At 39.2% G+C, this 26,298-nt stretch overlaps 1 protein-coding gene and 2 long non-coding RNA genes across 4 annotated transcripts in view; 1 reads left to right on the plus strand and 2 right to left on the minus strand.

The window, feature by feature from the left end:
- LOC145534648 (uncharacterized) overlaps positions 1–7,903 on the minus strand; it is a 28,351-nt gene extending 20,448 nt beyond the window's left edge. Inside the window, exon 1 of the long non-coding RNA XR_014074842.1 lies at positions 7,674–7,903. This is a non-coding gene — a long non-coding RNA (uncharacterized LOC145534648). The remainder of the gene's footprint in view (positions 1–7,673) is intronic.
- Positions 7,904–7,941: 38 nt separating this feature from the next.
- LOC145534646 (uncharacterized) overlaps positions 7,942–26,298 on the plus strand; it is a 74,866-nt gene continuing 56,509 nt past the window's right edge. The window contains exons 1-3 of one of the 2 annotated variants that reach the window (XR_014074839.1): positions 8,003–8,074; positions 12,286–12,378; positions 12,769–12,865. The gene's annotated coding sequence lies outside the window, so the exon portion shown is untranslated. Of the gene's footprint in view, positions 8,075–12,285; positions 12,379–12,768; positions 12,866–26,298 lie in introns of those variants that run through there. The other variant, XR_014074838.1, reaches the window with a different exon arrangement.
- On the minus strand, positions 7,958–13,760 carry LOC145534654 (uncharacterized). The gene is made up of 2 exons (XR_014074848.1): positions 11,185–13,760; positions 7,958–9,296 (listed from the first exon to the last, which is right to left on the minus strand). It is a non-coding gene; the product is annotated as an uncharacterized LOC145534654 (long non-coding RNA).

A 26,298-nucleotide genomic window follows, 5' to 3' on the forward strand; every position in this document is an offset into this window, starting at 1 on the left:
TTCCCTTCATTAGAATTCTCTTACCATTGGAAAGGCCTATCATTTCAGGAAAAGCCTGAGGTTTGAAGTTAATGATTCCTTGAATGTCAGACTGAGTTTATTGTTCAAAATATAGTTTCTTTCTTCAATAGAAATACATACTTACATTAGTCACATAAAATTATAACTATGTTCTTCAGTTATTTGTTTTGATGGGCCACATTAAGTAATGATTACCAATCACCCCAGAGGATTTTATCTCTAAAACTCCTTATTTGCTTCATAGATGTTTATTTCTTTTTAATTTTAAAAATCTCACATTTATTCTGCTAAAGAATCTTGTGAATAAGTGTAGAATATTGCCATTAAAATTTCTTACACTGTCTATAAATACGTCATCAAAAAAGGATATGAACAAATCTGTGATGAAAGTCTAATACAACAGTTTACTGAATTTTGAAATCATAGGATGAAAAATTCTCCAATGAAATTAATAGAATAATTTCATTGTGATAGTCAATATAATAGATGTTGCCTATGTGAGTTGTCTAGCTTGCATTCACAGCTCACAAACATATCAGTTTCATTTGGGGGAGATTTTCCTCTCTGATTTTGATTGGTATTTAAAGAGCATTAAACTTACTTGCTCTCCTTTCTCTATGGAATCACAGGAACACCCAATTCTTTCTCTCCGGGATTCCTAGTGAAGTGAGTGGTGGGCATGACCACCGCTCTATCCTACACACATCTCCCAGGGCTCTGAGTTTTGAGTAAGTGGTTAGGCATAGGGCAATTCACTCCTGCCTCTTAGCAGTGGCTGTGGCAGCAACATCCAGCGTGTGCTCGGTCACTTCAGTCGTGTCTGACTCTCTGCAACCCTACGGACTTTAGCCCACCAGGCTCCTCTGTCCATGAAATTCTCCAGGCAAGAATACTGAAGTGGGTTGCCATTTCCTTCTCCAGGGGACCTTCTTCCCAACCCAGTGACCAAACCCGAGTCTCCGGCATTGCAGGCATATTCTTTACCAATTGAGTCACCAGGGAAGCCCCTGAACTTGGTATTATTCCTGCCCTAATTGCAGAGTAGGAAAAAGAAACAAACATCTAAGCAATTAAGTGAAAATGAATATGGTAGGCATCATGGCAGTTGTTGGGCTTCCCTGGTGGCTCAGACGGTAAAGAATCTGTCTGAAAACCCATGCAGGAGACCTGGGTTCAATCCCTGGGTTGGGAAGATCCCCTGGAGAAGGAAGTGGCAACCCACTACAGTATTCTTGCCTGGAGAATCCCAATGGACAGAGGAGTCGGACAGGCTACAGTCCATGGGGTCGCAAAGAGACATGACTGAGGGTCTAAGCATACACATGGTAGTTGCTGGGGGTGGGGAGAGTTTTATAAAGGCAATGATCACGGCCATGAAAAGATTTACAGCAAAAATGACCTATTAACTCTAAAGAATGTGAAGTGTTTTTTAGGCATCAAACTAAGGGAGCTATTCGAGGAAGAAGTAACACCTTGAGATAATATGTAAATACTGAAGCAAACTGCTGTATGTTGGATGAGGAATTCTACGATCATGGGTTTAGATTAGAGTAAAATTTAGATGAAAAACAGCCTGTAAACAAGGTTACAGATATGGACAAAGGCCAGATCTTGGAAAATATCAGATGTCATGATAAGAATTTAGATTTTTTTTTCTGTATTTAATAAGAATACGTTGATGGTTTTTAAAGTCCACACTAACAGAATCAATTAGGACTTTTTGAGGATCTTTATTGATAACAAGTTATACTGAAAAGAGTATAAAATCATAAATAATCTTAGCAATGGTAGCTAATACTATACCTGATGCTTTCAACTAGAAATTCTAAAAAAATCAAATATAGAGCGTGCCCGGGCAGTTAGGGGCTTTTAAATTGTGAATAATGTTGCTTGATATGTAGACTGTTGACTTTTTCTGTGGTTGTGGAGGTCTCTCTTGGCACAATGACTGTGTAGATAAAATCTCTCTTGACACTGTTTTCATCTCTGGGTTCTCTCAAGTGCCCTTTCCCCCATGAGTTCCTTCCTAGAATCTCATTCTTAGTTAAATGGTATCTAACAGCTTTATCCACACCTGCCTGCAAGTCCAGTGTCAGCATTCTCCTGTCCACCTGTTTATCCTTTAGTGACAGCAAAAAGTTAAAAAAAAAAAAAAACACACCTCAATTAAGTTAATAGTAAACAGGATGTTAATGTAGTTTCCCATCTAGGTTTTATGTATTTTAATAGCTATTGTCTGTATTTGCATTACTAACCTGAAAGGAAACATTAATTGCTGAAATATCAGGTGCAGCAGATAAACTGACCCAATTAATGAGAACTTGGGAGCACAAATTCAGAGAGCTGACTGATCCCAAATTTTTGTTTCTTTGTTTATGACTCTTTCATTTTCTGAGAAGTATGATTCTTTATTCTTTGCTGAGGCTAAAGAAATTTCTTCATATATTTCAGTATGAGTTATGGTTATCTTCCTGACACAGCATGGCAGACAGAATGACAAGAACTGAAAGAAGAGACACAATAAGATAGAATTTTGGAAAGAAGAGTTATCATGGTGATGAAAACAGCATGAAAATTTCCCTCCTTCGGTCTGCTTGTTCTTTGGGATTTATTTTTTAACTCTCTCCGTGTTCGTTGTAGGAAAAGAGCTAATTATGCAAAAAGGAAATTGCAAATATAATTAAAAACCTGGGAGCCATGATTAAAAAAGGTAACTGCTGTGTGTACCCATCTCCATGGCTTTTGTTGTCATTGTTCAGTCATGTCCAACCTGTGACTTCAATCAACACTAAAATGAGCAGCTTTACTACCAAAAAACTCTCCATTGTTTATTCTTGCAGATGTAGTCTATGTCATCAATAGGTAGAGTAAAAATAATGCTTATGATGGAAAAAGTAATCTGCTATGATTTCATGGAACAAAAAGCATTTTTGGTTAACATCAAGATATCAACATATAATATTTTGGTGTGTTTTTCGATAGGAATTGTATTATGTATTGCTGAAAGTCACTATGGCATTGTCTGATATGTTCACTGTAAAACTATTATATTTTATCAGTTCACATGGATGATCTTCTTAGATACATGACTGATGATTTGATTAAAATAGGAGAAAAGATACTATTAAAGATCTAGATAACCTTTGTGCTACATAACAATAATTCAGCATCATTAGGTCTTTTATGATTTTGTTGCCTTTCATTTGTTACGTTCACTTCTGTCAAATAGAATCAAATAGAGAATTTCAGCCCAGTTACTAAGGAAAGAAGAATTTAAAAAACATTATAAGGATAGAGTTTCATTAAGAGATCCTAGGACTCTTGGGAACTGAAGAATCATAGATTTTTCTTTCTTTTTAAATGTACATTTCCTGTTTTGATAACAAACCTATACAACTTAAAAAAAAAAGGGGCATTTTAATCAATTGGTATGTTATATTTTTATTTTCTTTAGATATGTTGTCATAGCTGTTTGCAATTTTAAGTGTTACATTTAGGCCTAAACTATGCATATTTACTGAGAATCAGTCCTAGGAGGAAGTACCTAGACTTACTTTGAACTAACAGCTCTCTTCTCAATTTGCCAAATATATGATCCCAGGTGGTGCAGTGGTAAAGAATATGCCTGCAATGCAGGAGACCTGGATTAATCCCTGGGTGGGAAAGATCCCCTGGAGTAGGAAATGGCACCCCACTCCAGTATTCTTGCCTGGAGAATTACATGGACAGAGTAGCCTGGCAGGATACAGTCCATGGGTCACGAAAGAGTCTGACACGATTGAGCAACTGTGCACAAATGATCCAGTTATCCTCCTTTACATCTGAAGTTTTATTTTCAAAAATGTTTGGTTTAAAAATTTATCCATGTCTGAAATTCCATTAGGTTCAAAATGAGATTTTTCTATATAAAGGTCTCTACATTACTGAACTTTTTCCAGCAATGCCACTAAGCCTTGGAGAGTGCATGTTCCCAAAGTTAGGACAGCTTTTTAAGTCAGAATTTTATTTTTTGTTATTGTGACTCTTTCCAAAAATGATTATTATTGTCTGGTGCTCTGCTAAGGGACGTTGAATTCCTACAAGAGCAAGGCCATTTCTCATTGATTGTTTTATCATTGACATTAACAATGAATGGTGTGTAATGAATGCCTTATTAATATTTTGTGATTGAATACATGATATTTGCTTTCCTGATTTACCCATGTATTTCAGAAATTCATAAAAGTTTCAGAAGCATTTTTTTTCTAATGAGTGCATAAACCCCTTACTATAATTATTTCCATAACTAATTCACCTTTGAAACCTGTTCTATTATGTATCTATTGAAAATATGTGATATATTTTAAATGATTGCTTATAATTTACATATTGTTAATTTAGTATATAGATGCAGTCTTTCTATTGCTTTTTTATTCATACTCATTTATTATATGAAATACAATAAATATTTATAAGTATAGTTCTCACTGATAGGAAATACTGATAAATATCTTTAAGATATTCTTTTATGCAGTCTGTCATATTCAAGATGCAAATACTTTAGGTCCAAGGCATAGCTGGCAAATAAATAGTGTTTATCTGATCTTTCTTTAGCTGCATTTATTAGGATTCAGAATTGGAACATTGAGATTTTCTATCTCTATGACAGCTATTTTCTACCCTGACGTCTTTCAGAATTCACCTGGTCATAGACTTAATTCAGCTTTTCATCTTCCCATCATTTCATTGCTGGGTAGACTGACAGATCCGTTTTCCTAGACCTGTGTAAATTTGGTGAAATGCACTGACTGGAAGACCCTGGCATCAGGAAACTTTCAAGCACCTCTGAAGAACTTATCCCATGGGGTCTTCACTGTCATAATTCCCTGAGAATCTCGCCCACCATGAAGGGGGCAAAAGCACAAGATGACAACATTTAAAACAATATTTCAAAGAAAAGCAGTTGCTACAATGAAATTCTGGCATGAGTTTCGCTGAATCCACTCCCCAGTAGGTTTAGAAGGACTGGTGAGATGCTGTTCTAATCATCCAGGGAAGAGCAATGGCGGCCTGAATTATATGGTGGCTGTGCAGATGCAGAGAAAAGGAGACGCTTGAGAGATACTCAGGAGAAGGAATCAACAGGACTCGATGCTCCACTGGTCATGCAGGTTATGGGAAAAAAGAAGTGTCAGTGATGGATTCCAGACTTGTGACACATTTCCTGCCATGATTTAATAATAGTAAAGGACTAGTGATGTAGCCATGATATCTTGAAATATAGTTCATGTGCTTTTATAAAATTCTCTTCACTATAATGTAAGATATCATAAATGGACATGTTGGAAACAGGAATACTATTAGATTGTCAGATTATCAAGTCACTGGTCTTCTGAAAGAAGTCAGATATTTCCCAAAGAAGAGTGAGTGGTAGTAAGGCTATTCTAGTGCAAGTTAAGTCCAGTAATGAAGGTAGTTCATGCTTAGTTACTCAGTCATGTCCTACTCTCTGTGACCTCACTGACTGTAGCCTGCCAGGCTTATCTGTCCATGGAATTTTTTCCAGGCAAGAATACCTGAATGGGTTGCCATGCCCTCCAGGGGATCTTCCTGACCCAGGGATCAAACCCACATCTCTTAAATCTCCTGCATTGTTGGCAGGTTCTTTACCACTAGAGCCACCTGGGAAGCCCTATCCATAGTACAAAGAAAGGCACAATAAATAGACAGCTCAAGACACTTTCTACATATTCCTACTTTTATTTATATGTAGTACATGTATCAGTATCATGGACAGAGGAGCCTGGTGGGCTACAGTCCATGGGGTCGCAAAGAGTTGGGCACAACTTAGAGACTAAACAACAGTAAGGATCAATATTAATTGTTATAATATTTTGTTTGCCATATGGTGTCATTACTGCTGCAATTCATTTGGTTTTAAACTTGGATAAAATAAGATAGTATGTGGTAGGGTGACAAAATGATTATATTTTAACACTTGTATTCATGTTTACCAAGTACTATAGGGGAATGTTGTCCTCAAGTAAACGCTTAGCTCACTGAAAACTAGGGTAGATGACAAAAATCCACCTACAGACTGCAGAAACCCACTATTAAACTTGCCTGTATCTCTGGTGATTATTAATTATAAACATGACATTCTGGGGGTCAATATAGATTGAACCACACTTCACAATCTATTTAGGTTGAGACACTGACATTTAAATTAAAATCTATACCTGAAATACCACATGACAAAGCATCCTTCATATGTGGTATATCAGGTCTCCTAAGGTGACTCTAGTGATTTCTGGGTAGAGCTGCCTAAAAGATCACTAGATATCAGTTCTGGAGACAGTACCAATGATGTGCGGCCCTTGAGGACATTAATTAACATTTCTGGGTTCCAATTTCTTATGCATGAAAAGAAAACTAATAGTTCTTACCATGTAGGCTGATTGTGAGGCTTTAATTAGTTAACATTTACAAAGTCCTCCAAAAAACACCAACTGCTTACTAACTACGAGTAACCCAACCTCCGAGATCTGATGCCTGATGATCTGAGGGGGAGCTGATATAATAGTAACAGAAATAAAGTGCACAATAAATGTGATGCACTTGAATTGTCCCAAACCATTCCCTCCCACCTCCAGTCCATGGAAAAATTATCTTCCACATCACCATCTTCTGGTGCCAAAACGGCTGGGGATTGTTGTATGACACTAAATGATATGCGAAAGATGTATCTTTTTCGGAAGCAAAATAATATGAAAATATTTATGAAACATTCTGATGGGTGAATCCATCAGAAGAGAGGGCTGCTCTACTTGCTAGAGGTCACCAGACCCTCTGAACAACTGCATTTAGCCCATCACAAGGGAAACTGGCCTGGGGAATGAATGAGCAAGTACTGGAGTATTATTAACATTTGCATGGGTTTCAGAGAAAGTACATAAACTACATGCGCCAATGTCACTGTTTTTCATTTTCCCTCTCCCACTTTCCTAGGATACTTCTATTTTGTAATCATTAAGTTGATTTTTGAAGGTAAATCAAGCTATAGTTTGAGATATCTTGAAATGGATACAGAAGACTATTCATGTAAGTAGTTTTCAATTAAAAGGTTATACAGAAGTAGAATGAGAGAGAAGAGGGATGAAGGTATTATCTTTAAAAGAATAGCATTGTTGTCAGCCAAAGCCATGTCCCTAATAAGTTAACGGTGTAGAATACTGTTGTCATATATCGTTAAAAAAAATCTTTCTTTTTCTTTACTATTAATCTCATTGCTAAGCTTTTTCTAATGAAATGATCCTGAGTTTCCTATTTTACAAAAGACAAGGATACCAACCACACAAATGGAATATAAACTCACACACCAGAAGACAGACTGTCCAGATCCACCAAGAGGATGACTGAGGACAGAGTCCCAAATGACTACTTCCCCACACAAAGGGTCCTCAATGTCAGACACACATCACAACCAGTTGGCAAAATGCCCCAATGCCTCCCAGTGCTCACAAATGGCCCTCCCTGGTAGACACACATCACAACCGATTGGCAAAATGCCCAAATGATACTGTGTGCTCACAAAATGTCCTCAACGTCAGATACAAATCAAAATACTTCGTGCGCAAAAGAGAAGTTAGCCGGGCGCACACCCGCAGACTTACTCGGTCTTGGAGCTTCCAGAAGAATCTTTCCGTTCTTCCAAGGAAAAATGTCAGCTGGTAGTCAGTGCCCAGTAGGAGAGAAACAGGGAGGACCCTTGAAATAAATGGCTTCGGCAGCTGCTATGAATGTCTCCCCAAATCTCCCTCCCGAGGCCAGCGAGCCAAGAGCAGAGAAGCGAGCAGCAAGGCTCTGCCCAGCCATCTCATGGCATTGTCATGGCCACAGTCCTGCCGGGGAATGCCGGAGACCGAGATATCGCGAGAACACAGAGGAGCCACATGAGCGCCAAAAACGGCAACCAGAAGCGGGGTCCAGCTGCTCCCAGCTCTAAAGTCCGTGAAGAGGCAAGGTTGGTGGAAATGAATGTTTGCTTTATCGCAGAGACGGGCAATGAGAGGAGGTAGGGAGGCAGACTCCTGCCCAAAGGCTGACTCCTTCGCACTGACCTTCAGGGAGCAAGAGCTTTTATAGACAGAGGGAGGGGCCGACAGGCAGAAACAGCACAGTCAGCTCTGACAGTAACCTTGAAATTGGCCACATAGTGGTCTGACCAGCGTCGTTTTGATTAAGTACCCTTCATCTCCAGTTCCGGGATCAGTTTGTTCCCATTTCTTTGAAGCCAGCTTTCAGAATTGTGGCAGCTTATGTTGTCAGCACGGTCTGGTCATCATGTCATTACCTTGTTCTACCTGGTGGCCTGTTCTATAAGACAGCTCACAGGATATGGCTCTGAATATTACCTATAGCCCTTGAAAAGGAGCTAAAGGTCCTTGACTGTGTTTAATAACCAAACTATTATTATTGACCCGTTGGACTGTTTTCCTTTGTTTCTTCATTTCCTCACTTCTCTGATTCAACTTATTCTTCCGCGAAAGTTCTTCTGCCAACAAAAGGCAGGCTGAGGATCCTGGGGGCAAGAACCATGGGGTCCTGCTCTGTTTCATTATGAGAAACTAAATTCCCTACATAATCTTATCTGACATGAGAAAGGTGATTTTGCCAGTTGCTTTTTTCAACTCTAATTTTCTGAAAGAGGATTTCACTCATTTATATTTTATTTGAATAAATATCCATCTGAAACTGTCCCAAGTGGGAACTTGCTTTATAAGCCATGTTAAGTCTTAGAGAAAATGTTCTTCGGTGCTCGAGGGAGAGTGTGTTTTAAAACTGTCTCAAAAAACCGCACAAGTCAATGTAGCCAACTGTACTAATCGATAGGACAGAAATTGTCTCTAAGGTTGGATAGGAAAGAGATCACCTTCTGTTAACCTGAAAAGCAATCATAGCAGTCAAACTCATCTGGGGAAGACAGAATTAAGGAAGAGAAAGATATTTGAAATGTATTAGTTTTCACCAGGAGGAATAGTCAATGACCTTCAGAAACAGGGACAATGGCAATACCAATGATATTTATCACTTGTCTTTATAATTAAAGGTGAGAAAGCAGAGCCATTGAACAGATACCATTGAAATTAGGCGTTAAGTAGCAGAGTGAAGATTCAAACCCATGCTGACTCCACAGCTTTTAAAGGGAAGTCGCTCAGTCGTGTCCGACTCTTTGCGACCCCGTGGACTGTAGCCTACCAGGCTCCTTCGTCCATGGGATTCTCCAGGCAAGAATACTGGAGTGGTTTGCCATTTCCTTCTCCAGGGGATCTTCCCGACCCAGGGATCGAACCGAGGTCTCCCACATTGGAGGCAGACGCTTTAACCTCTGAGCCACCAGGGAAGTCCACAGCTTTTAAGCCGTACTCTATTCAAAAGGCAGGTGAGAGAGTCTGAACAGACATACATCAACAAGGACAGGAAGATGGTGGGAAAAATAGGTGTCACGTTGGTAAGCTATATGTTGAGTAAGAAAGATCCAAAATTGACCCACCCTTCCCTTTTATCTGTGATGTAGTTTTTTAATCATCTGTTGTGAGTGAAGATGAGCTGGAAACCATGAATTCATAGCTGATAGATTCAGCCTGACTTTATGATATCTCTTCAGCAGCACTTTGTTGAAACCCTGTAGACAGGGAAAAACAGGCAGCTAGACTCAATGCAAGTATAAGGTTTTGACCCAAGCATCATGGTGGAAGGAAAACAAAGAGGCAATTTGATAGAATCTGATTCAGTCTTGGATTAAAAAAAGAAATGGGATGGCCAGGACTGTGAAAGCAAAAAGTGGCTAATAAGAAAAGAAATCAAAGTGTCATTGGACTAGAAGTGCTAATTTGTTTATGCAACAGGTATCCTGTCTAGTAATTCTAAAGGACTGTGAAAATAAAGGTTGTTGATGTTTTTTAGTCCGTAAATCATGTCTGACACTTTTTGGCCCCATGGACTGTAGCCTGCCAGGCTTCTCTGTCCATGGGAATCTCCAGGCAAGAATACTGGAATGGCTTGTCATTTCCTCTCCCAGGGGATCTTCCTGACCCAGGGATTGAACTTGCGTCTCCTGCTTGGCAGGTGGATTCTTTACCACTGAGTCACCTGGGAAGCCCCAAAAATAAAGGTACCCACAGAGAATAGATTGTTAGGAATACTTCTAGGTGTTACTAGGTCTACAGACTCCAAAGTGGGACCATGTTCGTACGTGGATACATTTCAGCTCAAGGACAGGTCATAGGAGAAAGCACCAAGAAATTGAGAGGCTACACTTGTGAAAAGTGTCATGGGAATGAATGTTAAATCTCTTGAAATGAAAAAGTAACTGGATAGTAAGAAAAATGGAGACATTAGTATTAACAGTATTTGTCAGTGAGTGATGGGAAGAGACTCAAGTTTGAGAAATGACAGCAAACAAGAGTAAGCAGGCACTAGGTTTAAATAAAGTGACAAAGAGGTACAAACAGTGAAGTTTGGGAGTTCATTAACTTTACGTGGATCCACAGAGAAATATGACTCACAAGATATTAGCAATGTTTTGAGTAGAGCTGGTAATATTTGGTAATCTTACATGGTATTTTAGGAGGAAAAGAGTCCAGGGTAGGTCAGAGATTAACAAAAGAGTGATGATTTGTCAAAATATTTGAGCCCTTTTGTATTACTTTTTCATTTGGACTTTAGGAAAGGATTTGCCTATATATTAATAGCAAAGATGTTGCTGTCATATGGGTTTGAATATTTCTTCTCTGAGTCAGAAATTTCCTGGCTCAGAGGTGCTGTCACTAATAGTCACAGAAATCACAGAGCTGAATAGTAACTGAGTCTTCCCCAACAGACTGTAAATTCATAAACGGCAAAGATGAGTGTTTTCATTAAAATAATAAAATCTGTACCTTGTTTGACCTGGGGAGAGTGAAGTAAATATTTTGAATGAATGAATGAAAAAAGAATAGAAAGTTCCTTCATTGCTATCTTCCTTTGCAATGACAAAGAGAAGGGGCAATGCATGTACCAGAACTAACTGGATGATATAGAATATAATGTTAGTATGGAGATGTGTGCTGTGTGCTGAGTTGAGGCTGACTCTTTGTAGCCTGCAAAGCTTCTCTGTCTGTGGAATTTCCGAGGCAAGAATACTGGAGTGGCTTGCCATTTCCTTCTCCAAGGGATCTTTCTCAACCCAGGGATCAAACCCGGGGATTGAACCCACGTCTCCTGCATCTCCTGCATTGGCAGGCAGATTCTTTACCACTGAATCACCTGGAAAGCCCAAGATGGAGATAGTTTCATTCAGTAGAATAAGCTATATCAAAAATTAAAATATTTTATAGTTTAGGTATTGCAGGCAAAATATTCATTTTAAATGATTTTTCTGCACCAGAGGGTTTGGGGAGAAAAAAAGTTCCAAAACTGGTCATTCAAGATTTTCAGAGAATGACTATTTCTCTCTGCCTATGATTTAAAAGAAAAATCTCAAAGGGAGGAACACTTCTGTTCTTGAAGTCCCAAATAGCTGAGACTTCGAAGCTCATTCTGTCCTCAGGCTTCTCAAAGCCTACATCCACTAGAAACTTGTGTAAAAAAGAAAAAGGACAGAACTCTAATTTGTATCAGTGTTAAGTACTTTGATATATTACCTTGGAATCACATTTCCTTTTTAAGGGAGAAAAGTCAGAGAGAAATCAAATAGGCACCTTAAAGAAGAGGTTATTAAGAAAAAAATAAAATAAGAAAGAGTGAGTTGCAGCAGACCAAAATTGCTGCAGGGCCTTCCATTTGTATTCCAGTGGATTCCTTAAAGGAGCCTTTGTGAACAGATGACTGACAGAGATTTGCATTTAATTTCCTTGGAGGCACAGAAAATCCTAAACCATCAGTTATTTTAGGGCAAAGTGATTGATCAATTAATAATTGAATTCACAAAGATAAGACATAATCTTAGTTCATTGGAATACTTGATGAACAGTCAACATATATTATTTTTCCAACAGATTTTTAAATGCCATTGACAATGATTCACACTATGCCAGGCTAAAGGGCTTTGGCAAGGGTATTCCAGTGAGCAGTTAGTTATCAGAATGTGACAGCTGGGACAACAGCCATCCTCTTTTGACACAAAAACATTTTGACATAAAGAAATAATCTACATTATCTAGAGGTGTGATGAGATAACAAAATAATAGCATTCATAAATACTCACGGGGGAGTTGAGAGCAATTGCATGTGTTGATTCTGCAGGACCCTCACCAGGAATGCTGCCTTCCTCATCACCCTTGAGGGTAAAGAACACAGCAATTTGCAAACAAGACTTCCACAGCTGGCAACAGCTAGGTGAGGTCCTTTAATGAGGCTCATCCTTAGGAGATGTTTTATTGAAAGCACTACCACACAAAGCTCACCTTTTCTCTTTGGCCTTTTCTTCCATTATTTACACTCACTTAGGCCTCAGGTTTAATTCCTGGCTTCTCTTAATTTGGTTTTTCTTTTTCTTTGTTTCTTTTCTTTTCCTTTTATCTTCTTATTCCTTTACTTTCTTAAGATTTATAAATCTCAGGGTTAAGTGGTCACCTTTATTTTCCTTGAGACATTCAAGGAGCTTCCTTATTTTTCTTATCAACCGCAATGCTAATCTCAAACCTCCAGTTTAGCTGAGGGGCCCTATTGGAAGCAATCAAGCTGCTGAATACTACTAGTAACACGCCAACATTCTTTTACTTTCAGGAAGATCCCCGTCGACCATCCCCAACACCACGAATCCATCATCTTTAAACTCTGTCCTGCTTTCTGGTACTGTGATAAATTTAAACAACATTTAAAACTTGTGCATCATCTGAGGTTTTATACAGGTTCAGTAACTCCTTGTTTTTAAATTGTGAAGGAAAAATATTTTGTCGTTGTTCAGTCGCTAAGTCGTATGTGACTCTTTGCGACTACAGCACACCAGGCTTCCCTGTCCTTCACTATCTCTCCGAGTTTGCTCAAATTCATGTCCATTGAGTCAGTGATGCCATCTAACCATCTCATCCTATGCTGCCCCTTTTTCCTTTTGCCTTCAACCTTCCCCAGCACTGGGGTCTTTTCCAGTGAATCGGCTCTTTGCCTTCATTAAGCTTACTTTCTAATGTGAGGAAGTGGCCAAAACCACATGAACAGAAGTATAAAAATGAATGCCAATGTAAATTGTTGTGAATAATTTGTAAAAATAGGTCAAAAAAATATGGTGGGGGAATCCTCTCTGGAAATTATAAAATTTACTCTGCGAGAAAATAACACCCAAGTTAGCCTGGTCTTTTAATATTATGAATGTTTATGTCTAGAATATGGTTCTTTAAAAATCATCCCGGATCTAAGTTACACAATTTATAAGACACTTTAGTAATCATTTATACCTCTGAAAAGGCCGTCTTTTTATATGCTACTTTAACTTAATGATTTGAGCCCAACAAACTTGGCCGTTGAGATCACCCAATTGAGATGCATGTTTTGTAGCCATTCCTTCAATGAGTTTACAGAATAATTTGTACTGACTGCAGAGAATTTATAACATACAACCCGTCAAACATCTTATCTAAGCATAAATGTAGATATAACTCACAGTTTAGTATGGTTTCAGACACATAATAAAATCCCCCACAAAGGAGACCACCGATTTTTATGGATTCTGATTTTTTTAAGGATTTCTTCAGCCTAAAAGGGAAAAAAAAATGATCATAGAATAGCATGAGAAATATTTAGTTTTGAAGAAAGAGGAACAAATACAAGTCTCTGAACTAAATCCATTAAAAAAATACATATAGAATTATGGCAGAGAATAATTATCTTACAGACAGTTACTTCAATTCTAAAGTAAAATGATGTGAAAGAAAAAAGAAAATAGATTACAAAGTTACTTGAAAGGAAGGGAAAAGTTACTTGTACTGGAAGGGAAAGATGAGTCATTTATATTCCACTCCTGTGCTGATGGCAAACTAGGCCTGAGAAGATTGGAGGGGCAATGCGGGGAACAATTGCAGATCACCAGGTGGATGAGTGGTTCGCTCACAGTAGACTGAGTTTAGTCATTGTCTTCTCTGTCATCTTCATCTTAAATAGAAACAAACTGCAACCTTGAGTATCTCCATCAGCATACATTTGTGAAGGCCCCAGAGTATAAAAGTCTTTAGGCAGTCCTGTGCTCTCTTCACTGGGCCCCTACGGCATTATAAGGAAGGCAAGTTAAGGAATACCTTTGCCCCTGCAAGAGTGACAGTGTGTAAGAAAAATATTATTTATTTTTACTATTATTCAACATATTAGGCTTCATTCATGGCTCAGTGGTGAAGAATCCACCTGCAGTGCAGGAGACGTGGGTTGGGCAGATCCCCTGGAGAAGGAAATGGTAACCACTCCAGTATTCTTGGCTGGGAAATCCCTCTGGCACAGGAACCTGATGGGCTACAGTCCATGGGGTCGCAAAGGGGTTGGATATGACTCAGCGACTAAACGACAACAGCAACATGTATGGAAATGACTGATTTACTGAGCAAAGTGCTAAAGGCTTGTTACATTGACTGATAACAGGCAAAAGAACCCTGTGAAACTAGTCTTTCTGTTCTCTGCATCAGGGTGAGGTGCTGTTAGCAGAGCCTAAAGGAGGCAGTGTGTTTGGGAGAAACAAGCAGTGTCTAGGCACGGTGCATCTGTTACCGATCAGCCTCTTTATATGGAACCCTTCATCTGAGAGAGAGCTATGACTAAATCCATATTTAAATGTGGACATTGGAACTCTTTCAGTCACATCTTACTCCCAAGTTTCGATTTTGGTTTTCCTGTTACAAGTCCACGCTGTGTCAATACAGAGAAAGATAAAAGAAATGCATTTTTGTTGCTTGTGAGTCAGTCAAATGGAGAAAAAGGAAGAAATGGAGATTAGCAAAGTGAAAACTAGAACCAACTCATAATTTTAATTTCTGTTTGGCACACTTTAATTTAGTCAACCCTATTTCTGAATAGCTGGAATATTTTTAAATGTGATTATATTGTTAGAATATCAATAAAAGGCTAAAATATATTCTCCCATCTTTTTGTTTGTTTCATTTTATTTCTCAATCTTGAGAAACTTTGTTGCTTTTCTTATATAGAAAGAACCTCAAGTTTCCAAAGCAAATTGTCCCACATTTTGGGGCAAGTACAGTTTTACCCACTTAATATTTACTGATCAGATATGTAAGTGTGCTGAAAGGCTATTTTGTGGTTGGTTCTAGGTTTATTCTGCAAAATAGGAAATTAAGCACCAAATATTATTCCTCTGGCCATTGCAAGTGTAATGTTTCTGTGACCCCCTTGAAGAATATAAGAAAGAAAGGAAAGAAAAAGGAAGAAATGAAAGAAAGGACAGGAAGGAAAAGAAAAATACTAAAAAATAATTATACAATGAAGAGTTTACTATTATCTGCTTAGGTTTTTTTCTTTTTTTTCCAAGAACACAATGATTGATTAATTCTGGTCATCACCTGGTAACTGCTAACCCTGGGCTTGCTCAAGAAAGCAAATGCTGAAGTTACAAAAGCATCTGGAAATCAGTATCTTATCACTGAAAACTGTGTCATATGTGTAGAAAATATATTAATTGGCCAAGCACAGAATACATGCAGGTTGCTGAGAATTAAAATGAACCTGTTAGTTCCTCAGTCGTGTCCGACTGTTAGCAACCACATGAACTGTAGCTTGCCAGGCTCCTTTGTCCATGGAATTCTCCAGGCGAGAATACTGGAGTGGACTATATCTCCAGGGGATCATCCCAACCATCCCTGATGGAACCTGGGTCTCTTAAGTCTCCTGCATTGGAAGATGGGTTCTTTACCACTAGTGCCACCTGGGAAGCCCACGCATACTCTTTCTGTCTCAAAACAAAAGCTGTATTTCTGCCCCCAGATACTTTTCCCAAGTGTGCATGGAAGATGTTTCCTTTAATTCTCCAAAGCACAGCAAAAATAAGCCTGGACTAACAGGTTCGTGAATTGTACAGGAGACAGGGATCAAGACTATCCCCATTGGAAAGAAATGCAAAAAAAGCGAAATGGCTGTCTGAGGAGGCCTTACAAATAGCTGGGAAAAGAAGAGAAGCAAAAAGCAAAGGAGAAAAAGAAAGGTAGTCCCACCTGAATGCAGAGTTCCAAAGAATAGCGAGGAGAGATAAGAAAGCCTTCCTCAGCGATCAATGCAAAGAAATAGAGGAAAACAACAGAATGGGAAAGACTAGAGATCTCTTCAAGAAAATTAGAGATACCAAGGGAACATTTCATGCAAAGATGGGCTCGATAAAGGACAGAAATGGTATGAACCTAACAGAAGTAGAAGATATTAAGAAGAGGTGGCAAGAATACACAGAAGAACTGTACAAAAAAGATCTTCACGACCCAGATAATCACGATGGTGTGATCACTCACCTAGAGCCAGACATCCTGGAGTGTGAAGTCAAGTGGGCCTTAGAAAGCATCACTACGAACAAAGCTAGTGGAGGTGATGGAATTCCAGTTGAGCTATTTCAAATCCTGATAGATGATGCTGTGAAAGTGCTGCACTCGATATGCCAGCAAATCTGGAAAACTCAGCAGTGGCCACAGGACTGGAAAAGGTCAGTTGTCATTCAACCAAAGAAAGGCAATGCCAAAGAATGTTCAAACTACCACACAATTGCACTCATCTCACATGCTAGTAACGTAATGCTCAAAATTCTCCAAGCCAGGCCTCAGCAATACGTGAACCGTGAACTTCCAGATGTTCAAGCTGGTTTTAGAAAAGGCAGAGGAACCAGAGATCAAATTGCCACTATCCGCTGGATCATCGAAAAAGCAAGAGAGTTCCAGAAGAACATCTATTTCTGCTTTATTGACTATGCCAAAGCCTTTGACTATGTTGATCATAATAAACTGTGGAAAATTCTGAAAGAGATGGGAATACCAGACCATCTGACCTGTCTCTTGAGAAACCTGTATGCAGGTCAGGAAGCAACAGTTCAAACTGGACATGGAACAACAGACTGGTTCCAAATAGGAAAAGGAGAACGTCAAGGCTGTATATTGTTACCCTGCTTATTTAACTTATATGTAGAGTACATCATGAGAAACGCTGGGCTGGAAGAAACACAAGCTGGATCAAGATTTCTGGGAGAAATATCAATAACCTCAGATATGCAGATGACACCACCCTTATGGCAGAAAGTGAAGAAGAACCAAAGAGCCTCTTGATGAAGGTGAAAGAGGAGAGTGAAAAAGTTGGCTTAAAGCTCAACGTTCAGAAAACTAAGATCATGGCATCTGGTCCCATCACTTCATGGGAAATAGATGGGGAAACAGTGGAAACAGTGTCAGACTTTATTTTTGGGGGCTCCAAAATCACTGCTGATGGTGATTGTAGCCATGAAATTAAAAGACGCTTACTCCTTGGAAGGAAGGTTATGACCAACCTAGGTAGCATATTGAAAAGCAGAGACATTACTTTACCAACAACGGTCCATCTAGTTAAAGCTATGGTTTTTTCCATTGGTCATGTATGGATGTGAGTGTTGGAGTATAAAGAAAGCTGAGCGCCGAAGAATTGATGCTTTTGAACTGTGGTGTTTGAGAAGACTCTTGAGAGTCCCTTGGACTGCAAGAAGAACCAACCAGTCCATCCTAAAGGAGATCAGTCCTGGGTGTTCATTGGAAGGACTGATGTTGAAGCTGAAACTCCAATACTTTGGCCACCTCATGCGAAGAGCTGACTCACTGGAAAAAACCCTAATGCTGGGAAGGATTGAGAGCAGGAGGAGAAGGGGGCGACAGAGGATGAGATGGTTGGATAGCATCACCGACTGGATGTACATGGGTTTGGGTGAACTCCGGGAGTTGGTCATGGACAGGGAGGCCTGGCGTGCTGTGATTCATGGGGTTGCAAAGAGTCGGACGCGACTGAGCGACTGAACTGAACTGAACTGAACCAGAAAATATTTGAATGATGATGCAAAAATAATACAAGATCACTACAGTGATTTTCACCTTTGTGGTTATCTCCTTTCTTATTCTTCCTCTATTTGGGGGGGTCGGGGGGGCATGTGATGTGCCTTATGAGATTTTAGTTTCCTGACCAGGGATCAAACCCATGCCCCCTGCATTAGGAGAGTGAAGTCTCAACCACGGGACTACCAGTAACTCCTCTCTGATCCTTTCTTTCAAACTTTTTGATTAGACCAGTGTTTTTCCAAATTTTATTCATTCCTTTAAGCTATAGCAACTTTAAGCACATAATGCATTTTTAGCAAATACCCTCCCAGGGAGAAAATTTGAACTCAGGGAGATCTTTGAGTCAGGGTAAGTAAAGACAGGTTTTTTAAGTTGGATTTTCCAGGGAAGCACCAGGGAGGTGAAATCATAATAATTCTTTGGAAACGAGGCTTTCTAATGGCACCAGCTCCACGTTGCCCGCTAGATATTGGGAATGTCAGGCTGTTTTTCAAGACTGCTGCTGAGCTAGCAGTGGAGGTTGAGGTTAAGGTGAGTTAATTGCCCCAAAGCTCCTGTTCTTAATGAGACTCAGCTCCTTGCTGGAATAAATATTCTCAAGTTGTTACTTACCTTAGTTAATTTCCAGAGTTCTGAAAAAGTTGACCCAGGTGTTGTGTGTGTGTGTGTGTGTTTGCCATTTATTGTTGCTTTTATGGATGCATGAATTTTCAGAGGGCTTCCCTGATGGCTCAGTGGTAAAGAATCCACCTGTCAATGCAGGAGATGCAAGTTCGATCCCTGGGTCGGAAAGATCCCCCGGAGTAAGAAATAGCAATCAACTCCAGTATTTTTGCCAGGAGAATCCCCATAGATAGAGAAGCCTGGAGAGCTACAGTCCGTGGGGTCACAAAAGAGCTGGACATGTCTGAAGTGACTGAACAACAACAACAAGAAAATTTTCAGAGGCTCTTACTCTGCCACTTTTCCTGGTAACACCCAATTTGCATTTTGGAAATTATTATTAAAGTGATATTTGATATATCTTTTGTTGCTCCATCAATTATTATAAACTTTCAGTGAGTAAGAATGTATTTTTACATTTCTACATGTTTGATATTCTACCGGGGTAATTCACTGTTAGCAAGGTTCAATCTGATTTTTGCTTATTAGAAAAGCATTTTGTTGCTTTTATTTATTGATTTATTTTTATTTTGTATTTGGCTGCATGGGGGTGTTAATTGTGGCAAGCGGGATTCAGCTCCCTGACCTGGAGTCTCCCACATTGGGAACGTGGAGTTTTAGACACGGGGCCACCAGGGAAGATCCTAGCAAACTATTTTAAAGAAAACAAAAGAAAAATCTCAACAGCATTGTCCATTGGTTAGGATTTCTTAATGACATTAGAAGGACATGTGAATGTTATTAACCTTCAAATGTAGGTCCTATGTAAATAAACCTAATAATAACATATACTGAATGAACCCTGACAGAATCTAGTGACTTTTCTGTCAAGGGAAGTTTCGGATTTTGTGAAAAGGAGCTGAAATTAATGTGGTATGTTAGGTAAAAAAGGTAAGGATTTGTCACTCAATTTCTCCCCTCATTATAATTACTCCTAATAATAGATTTATTTCCCAGTGTTTGAACCAAAGGGTAGATAATGGTATTTGCCACCTCTTAGCTCAGAGAAATTCTAAGTATAAAATGTTTGAACTCATGGAAATAAAGATACTGCATAATTTTAAAATAGTATTTGTCACACTTCAGAAAATATAGCTGTTCCACTCAAATTTTTGATTTTTTCTAATTTTCTATACTCATAGCAATATTTTAAAAGTAACTTTATAATTCAGGTAGCTCACAATAAAGAATAACTTCTTTCCATTATGATCATATATATTTATTTGTATTTATATGTATATATACATATATATATATATGTATAGCCTTAGAATAATTTTTTTAAAAACACAGTGAGTAGTTCTCATGCATTGTTTTATTCTGATCAGCATTTCTCTACAGCATTCATCTGCAGATGAATTATTAATGTATGTGAAGAAATAGACAAAGTCTATTTGCAAAGATTGACTATGCAGAGTGACTTATGAGCTCCCGATCAATAGGAGGGAGGCCTCAGTGAGTGTCCTGATGTCTGGGGATGGAGGAGATTGACAGACGCCAGGGATAAATAGTGAGCAGTGACAACAAACACAGAGTCCCGTGGTCTTTCCTGGTGAAGGAGAATCTCAGAGAAATGGGCATCTGAAGAAAAGCCTTTCAGATTTAACCCTTTCAGAATCTTTCTTGAATCATCTCACAGGTAGTTTACTTATTGGGGTGGCTTGATTCCAAACTAAGATAAAATAAAACAGGATGAACAACTTTTTTAAAAAAAAAGTATTTAATTTCTGTAGTTTTATTTTTTAATTAGGATATAGATGAAATTTACAGTTGCTTTACAATATTGTGTTGGTTTCTACTGTACAACATAGTGAATCAGCTATATGTACACATATGCCCCCTCCTGCGTGGCCCTCCCTCCCCACCCCAGCCTCATCCCACCCCTCTAGGTCATCACAGAGGCTGAGCTGAGCTCCCTGTGCTATCCAGCAGCTTCTCACTAGCTGTCTCTTTTACCCATATGTGCATATGTGTATATATGTCCAACCTAATCTCCCAGTTCATCCCACACTCCCTTCCTCACCTTGTGTCCACACGTCTGTTCTCTATGTCTGTGATTCTATTCCTGCCCTGCAAATAGTTTCATCTGCACCAATCTTCTAGACTTCAGACAACTTTTCATAATTCTCCTAGAGAGATACAGATTTCACGTTGTTTTTCTATAATAAAACCGAAGGTACTTATTTGGAGTTCAAAACAACATTTAAATCTATACATTTAGTAATGTGTTAAGTAGGAAGTCTTTCTTTTGAGATATTCTTTTTGATAAAATAAGAAGCTAAAGTTGATTTCAACACAAGGTTTATTTTTGTGAGTTGTATTTTTCAGTACTCAGTATTTGATAATAAAAAATCAGTCTTCTAAAAATCTCCCTAAATATTTTCTGTCTGCCTGTCCATCCTTGTCATTGGATCATTATCATTTAAGTTTTCCTGTTTTGTAAACATGCAACATCTCCCTCCCCTACCTCTGCCCTGTAGATGTCTTCCCTTTCTCTCTTCTGAATCATATCCATCCTGTTAATTTTTCAGTCCTATGTGCTCCATAAAACTGCTTTATTTCCCATGGAACCTTGGCCCTCCATTCATTTGAATTTCTATGCTCATGATTTTCTGAGTCAATAGAAATCTCCAGTTCTCACAATGACATACACAAGAGCATGTCCTTCTCCTCAGACACCAACCCTTCCTCTGTACTCCTGTCATCATAAGTGTGCTCAGTCTTATATGACTCTTTGTGACTCCATGGACAGTAGCCTTCCAGGCTCCTCTGTCCATGGAATTCTCCAGGCAAGAATACTAGAGTGGGTAGCAATTCCCTTCTCCAGGGGATCTTCTTGACCCAGGCGTAGAACCCAAGTCTCCTGTATTGCAAGCAGATTTTTTTACCATCTGAGCCACAAGGGAACATTCATAAGTACCATTACTGAAAAGCAATGAACTATTGATACATGTAAAAACAGTGGTGAAACCCAGAGTAAGTATTATGGTGGTGGTGGTGCTCATCGTGTCTGATTCTTTGGACCTCATGGACCCAGGGATCAAACCCAGGTCTCCTGCATTTCAGGCCAATTCTTTACCAGCTGAGCTATCAGGGAAGCCCAGTAAGTGTTGGGTTGGCCAAAAAGTTCATTTGGGTTTTTCCAAAAGATGTTACCAAAACCATGAACAAACTTCTGGCCAGCCCAACATGTTGACTAAAAGAAAACAGACCCAAAAGAGGACCTGCTCTATCATTCCACCTGTACAAAACTCTAGAGAAATGCAAGCTAATCTACAGTGTCAGAGCAGACCAGTAGTTGTGTGGAGAGGGAAGGAAAATAGGATGGGGCCAGTAAGAGGGATTAGGAATGGAAATTTAGTTATCTGTCCTGGAAGCTCCCTAAAGGAATCAAGGATAAGCTCAAGTCATCTTAGCATTACATGATCCTCTGGTGTTTCCTGAAATACCTCAAGGTCTCTCATGACTGACCTAAGCTCTCAGTCAGTGTTTCCAGCAGGAAAGCAAGTTCATGCTTAGTTTTCATACAAGAAGTGAAATCCCAAGGTCATATATGGTGTCCCTGGAAAGAGAATGCTTATAGCTCTTGGGGCTTCTTAAGCAGAAGCTACATCAGTTCAGGAGTACAGGTTGATGTATGCTCCAAAATGACCTCCTAACTGGCTGGTAGACTTTAGGGTCCCCAGTTCAGTTGGAATAACTGAATCCTTGTTCCTGAGGTATGGCTTAGAGTACTTCTCCTACCTGTGTTATTACTTCAAGTCATTAGATATTTTTCACATACAGAAAATGACTGAGAATGGGACTGTGGAAGATATCCACGTATGGGTGGACATTAGCATCGGAGATGCAGGAGCTAGGAGCATCCCTGACTGCTTCTGATGGATTCATTTCCATGTTAAGGAGACTATTGACCAAACCGTAGGCTTAGTCATCTTTCAGGAGATGAGAGACCCAGTAGTCAGTTAAATGTGAGGTGCTTGTCACAGTTTGGGAGGACTGTCCAGGATGTTTTCTTTTGGAGGAAGGCTATAGGCAATATTGTTTTGAAAAATAAAGTTGATTTATGCCTCTTCTTTCCCTGTACTTCATGAGGTCTAAGGTTTTCCCTCTTCATGTGTCTGGACCTCATTGTTGCTTTTTCCCTTCATTGTCACAAAATTACTGTGGTACATTCTGGAAGATAACCTTAATACTAATGAAGTGTTAAAGTCATTTTTTTTTAATAGTGACATCGATGGTTTACTGGACAAGGGAACCTCATACAAAGGGTCCTGGAGCAACACCCCAGCATGTGCAGTGCATGGTGGATAGGACATGGCAGAAGTCTTCACTACTAGGGGAGAAGGAGGCTGCCATTAATGGGGGGAATTGACATCAGGTGAGCTTGCTAGTTACCAGGGGCCAATTACACCTTATAACTAAGAGTCTTGGATAATTACGTGAGTAAAGCAGACTAGTCAAACAAGGGATGGCCAGAGGTGCTTGCCTGTGGTACCACTCCCTTCATTAGCCCATGGAAGCTAATATGACCTAAAAGATCTCTGAATCAGTAACCATTTTTCTTTAGCTTTCTGTTTAGAAGTGAACAATGATTAACGTGCACTGCCCTTTAAAGACAGAATTTGCTACTGTGTAGCTCAAGCTTCCCTGATAGCTCAGTTGGTAAAGAATCCGCCTGCAATGCAGGAGACCCCAGTTCCATTCCTGGGTTGGGAAGATCCCCTGGAGAAGGGATAGGCTACCCACTCCAGTATTCTTGGGCTTCCCTTGTGGCTCAGCTGGTAAAGAAACCTCTTGCAATGCAGGAGACCTGGGTTCAGTCCCTGGGTTGGGAAGATCCCCTGGAGAAGGGAAAGGCTACACACTCCAATATTCTGTCCTGGAGAATCCCATGGACTGTATAGTCCATGGGGTCGCAAAGAGTCGGACACGATTGAACAACTTCACTATGTAGCTCAGGGCATCTACTCATTGCTCTGTGGTGTCCTAAATAGGAAGGGGATCCAACAAAGAGGGGATATATATGTATGGTTGATTCACAGTAGAAATTATTGTTGATTCACAGTAGAAATTTTACAGTAGAAATTAACAAAACATTGTAAAGCAATTATACTCCAATAAAAATTAAATTAAAAAAAGATAGAATTTCCTCACCTCCCATCCAGGCTGGATGTATACCTATATGTGTATGGCTGAATCCTTCACTGTTTACCTGAAACTATCAAAACATTGTCATTGGCTGTACACCGATACAAAGCAAAAATTAAGAAAATAAATAAAAGCACAGAAAAAAAGAAAAAAATAGAATTTGCTTATCCAACATGAAATAAAATTGTTCTCATCATTATTAATAATTTAGCAAATTGTGTGTCTCTGACTGATCATGAATATCCCTAGTTTATTTTTTTGAGATACATCTTTATTGCTGTCAATTTAATTTGATTTAACTCCATACAAGTCAGTGTAATCAAATAAGCATTTTTAAAGCAATCAACTCATGTCTCTTTATTGTTAGAACAGAAATTATTCAGTTAGCTCTCAGTTATCATGTTCTTGATGTTGAGGGTAGGTTGTACATATTAAAAATAACAGGGTAAGAGTATAAAGCAAAGTACATAATAGATCCTGTAGACCAGTTTATAAAGGTTATAAAACTGTAGTGAAGATAAACTTATTTTATTGATACCATTATCTAGAAAAATCTTGGTAGCAATTTGAATTTTGGACTATCATTTTAAGAGGCTATATAGCTTGAGTTGAAAGAGGTAACCTATAATCTCCACGATACATTATAATATATCTTTCTTTTAAGCAAGCTAACTTTCTATCAATGTATCTGTCTCTACTCCATCTACAGATGGAGTACTGATATGCCCATTTATCAATTTTAATTTTCTGATTAAAACTGTATAGAGATAGACCAATTTAATTGCTCTTAATCTAATGTATAATGCACAGTATAAAATGGGTGCTAATATAAATATAGATTAAATTGTCTGCACATCTAGGAACTATTCTGAAAGTTGTTAAAAAATAACTTACAAAAAGTGCAATAGTGGGCCAAATGAGTCTGAATCTAATTTTTATGTCCACTCTACACAGGGAAAGAAGTTTTCCATTCTTTATAATTTGGCAGTTTGCAGGCCTGGCCTAGCTTTCCCTGAAAACAATAAGCCATGCTTGCCAAAACATAAGCCTTCTTGAATGTGTTCATCATCTGGCAAGAAAATAAAGAACATTCTGCCAAAAATAAAGTGACAGCAGACAGAGAGACACGTCAGTTATTGAAGCGCACTTTTTCCTAGAGGGTGTTCACCATAGAGGGGAATTTTAAGCTTTAGGTTAAGTCCTGAAGGTTCTGAAACGAGGAGAAAAGTCTAGAGCCATCCTAAGTGATAATTATAGGGCTTCCATAGTGGCTCAGTGGTGAAGAATCCAACGCAGGAAATGCAGTTTCAATCCCTGGGTCAGGAAGATGCCCTGGAGAAGGAAATGGCAACCCACTCCAGTATTCTTGCCTGGGAAATCCCATGGACAGAGGAGCCTGGTGGGCTGCAGTCCATGGGGTCACAGTGAGTAACACATGACTCAGCGATTGAACAAGAACAACAAAGTGATAAGTATAATAGTAAAGGTCCCTAAATGTAAGACCTGTGGAGTAGGGAGCTTGAAATAAACATTGCGCTCAAAGGATCCCTGAGAAAATCATCAAAACACAATAATGAACAGAAGGATAACCATGGTAATCAAATGAAGAGAAGGTAGAGGAAGGGGTGGGAGGCAGGGATGAGGACCGGGAGGAAAGCCACATGCCCTTGAGAAGCTAAAGGGAAGGCAGCTGGGTCTCTAAGGTGTTTGACAAATGAATGGAGTCCTCTCAAGTGGATTTTTAGAACTCAGACCAGTGATTTAACTTAAAACAGTTCTGACTTCCTAGTGAGCCCAGGCCGCTGAGAAAAAAATCAATTACGGTTTCTCTCTGGAAAAACCCATTTTAATTCAAAGAATTCTCACATCTCAAAGAATCATGAGAAACTCACTGTTGAAAAACTGACAAAATATTCAAGAGAAGAAGCCACCATATGTAAATCCCAGTAGAAACAGTAGAAATCAGACACAAAGCCCGTGTAGATGAGAATTACCAGACACAAGGAGGACACTAGAGATAACTGACATGTTCCACAAATAAACTAAATGAGTAGATATATGCAAATAATGTTTTCTAGATATAAAATATTTAGAGCTAAGAATAAAACATTTTAAGATAAAAAAGTCCATCATCGGGCTTCCCTGATAGCTCAATGGTAGAGAATCTGCCTACCAATGTAGGAGACATGGCTTCCACCCAATCCCGGAAGATCCCGCGTGCCTCGCAGCAGCTAAGCCCATGTGCCACGACCACCCAGCCTGTGCTGGAGAGCCGGGGAGCCCATACACCCTAGAGCCCGTGGCCCACAGCAAGAGAGCCTCCGCAATAAGAAGCACTGCAACTAGGGAGTAACTGCCACTCACCCCAGCTAGAGAAAGGCTCATGCAGCAGTGAAGACCAACACAGCCATAAATAAACAAATAAATATTTTTAAAAAAAATAACAGTTGTCAAA

This window comes from Giraffa tippelskirchi, chromosome 14, assembly GCF_054371585.1.
Source record: "Giraffa tippelskirchi isolate mGirTip1 chromosome 14, T2T-mGirTip1v1.2.pri, whole genome shotgun sequence".
NCBI classification, from domain to species: domain Eukaryota; kingdom Metazoa; phylum Chordata; class Mammalia; order Artiodactyla; family Giraffidae; genus Giraffa; species Giraffa tippelskirchi.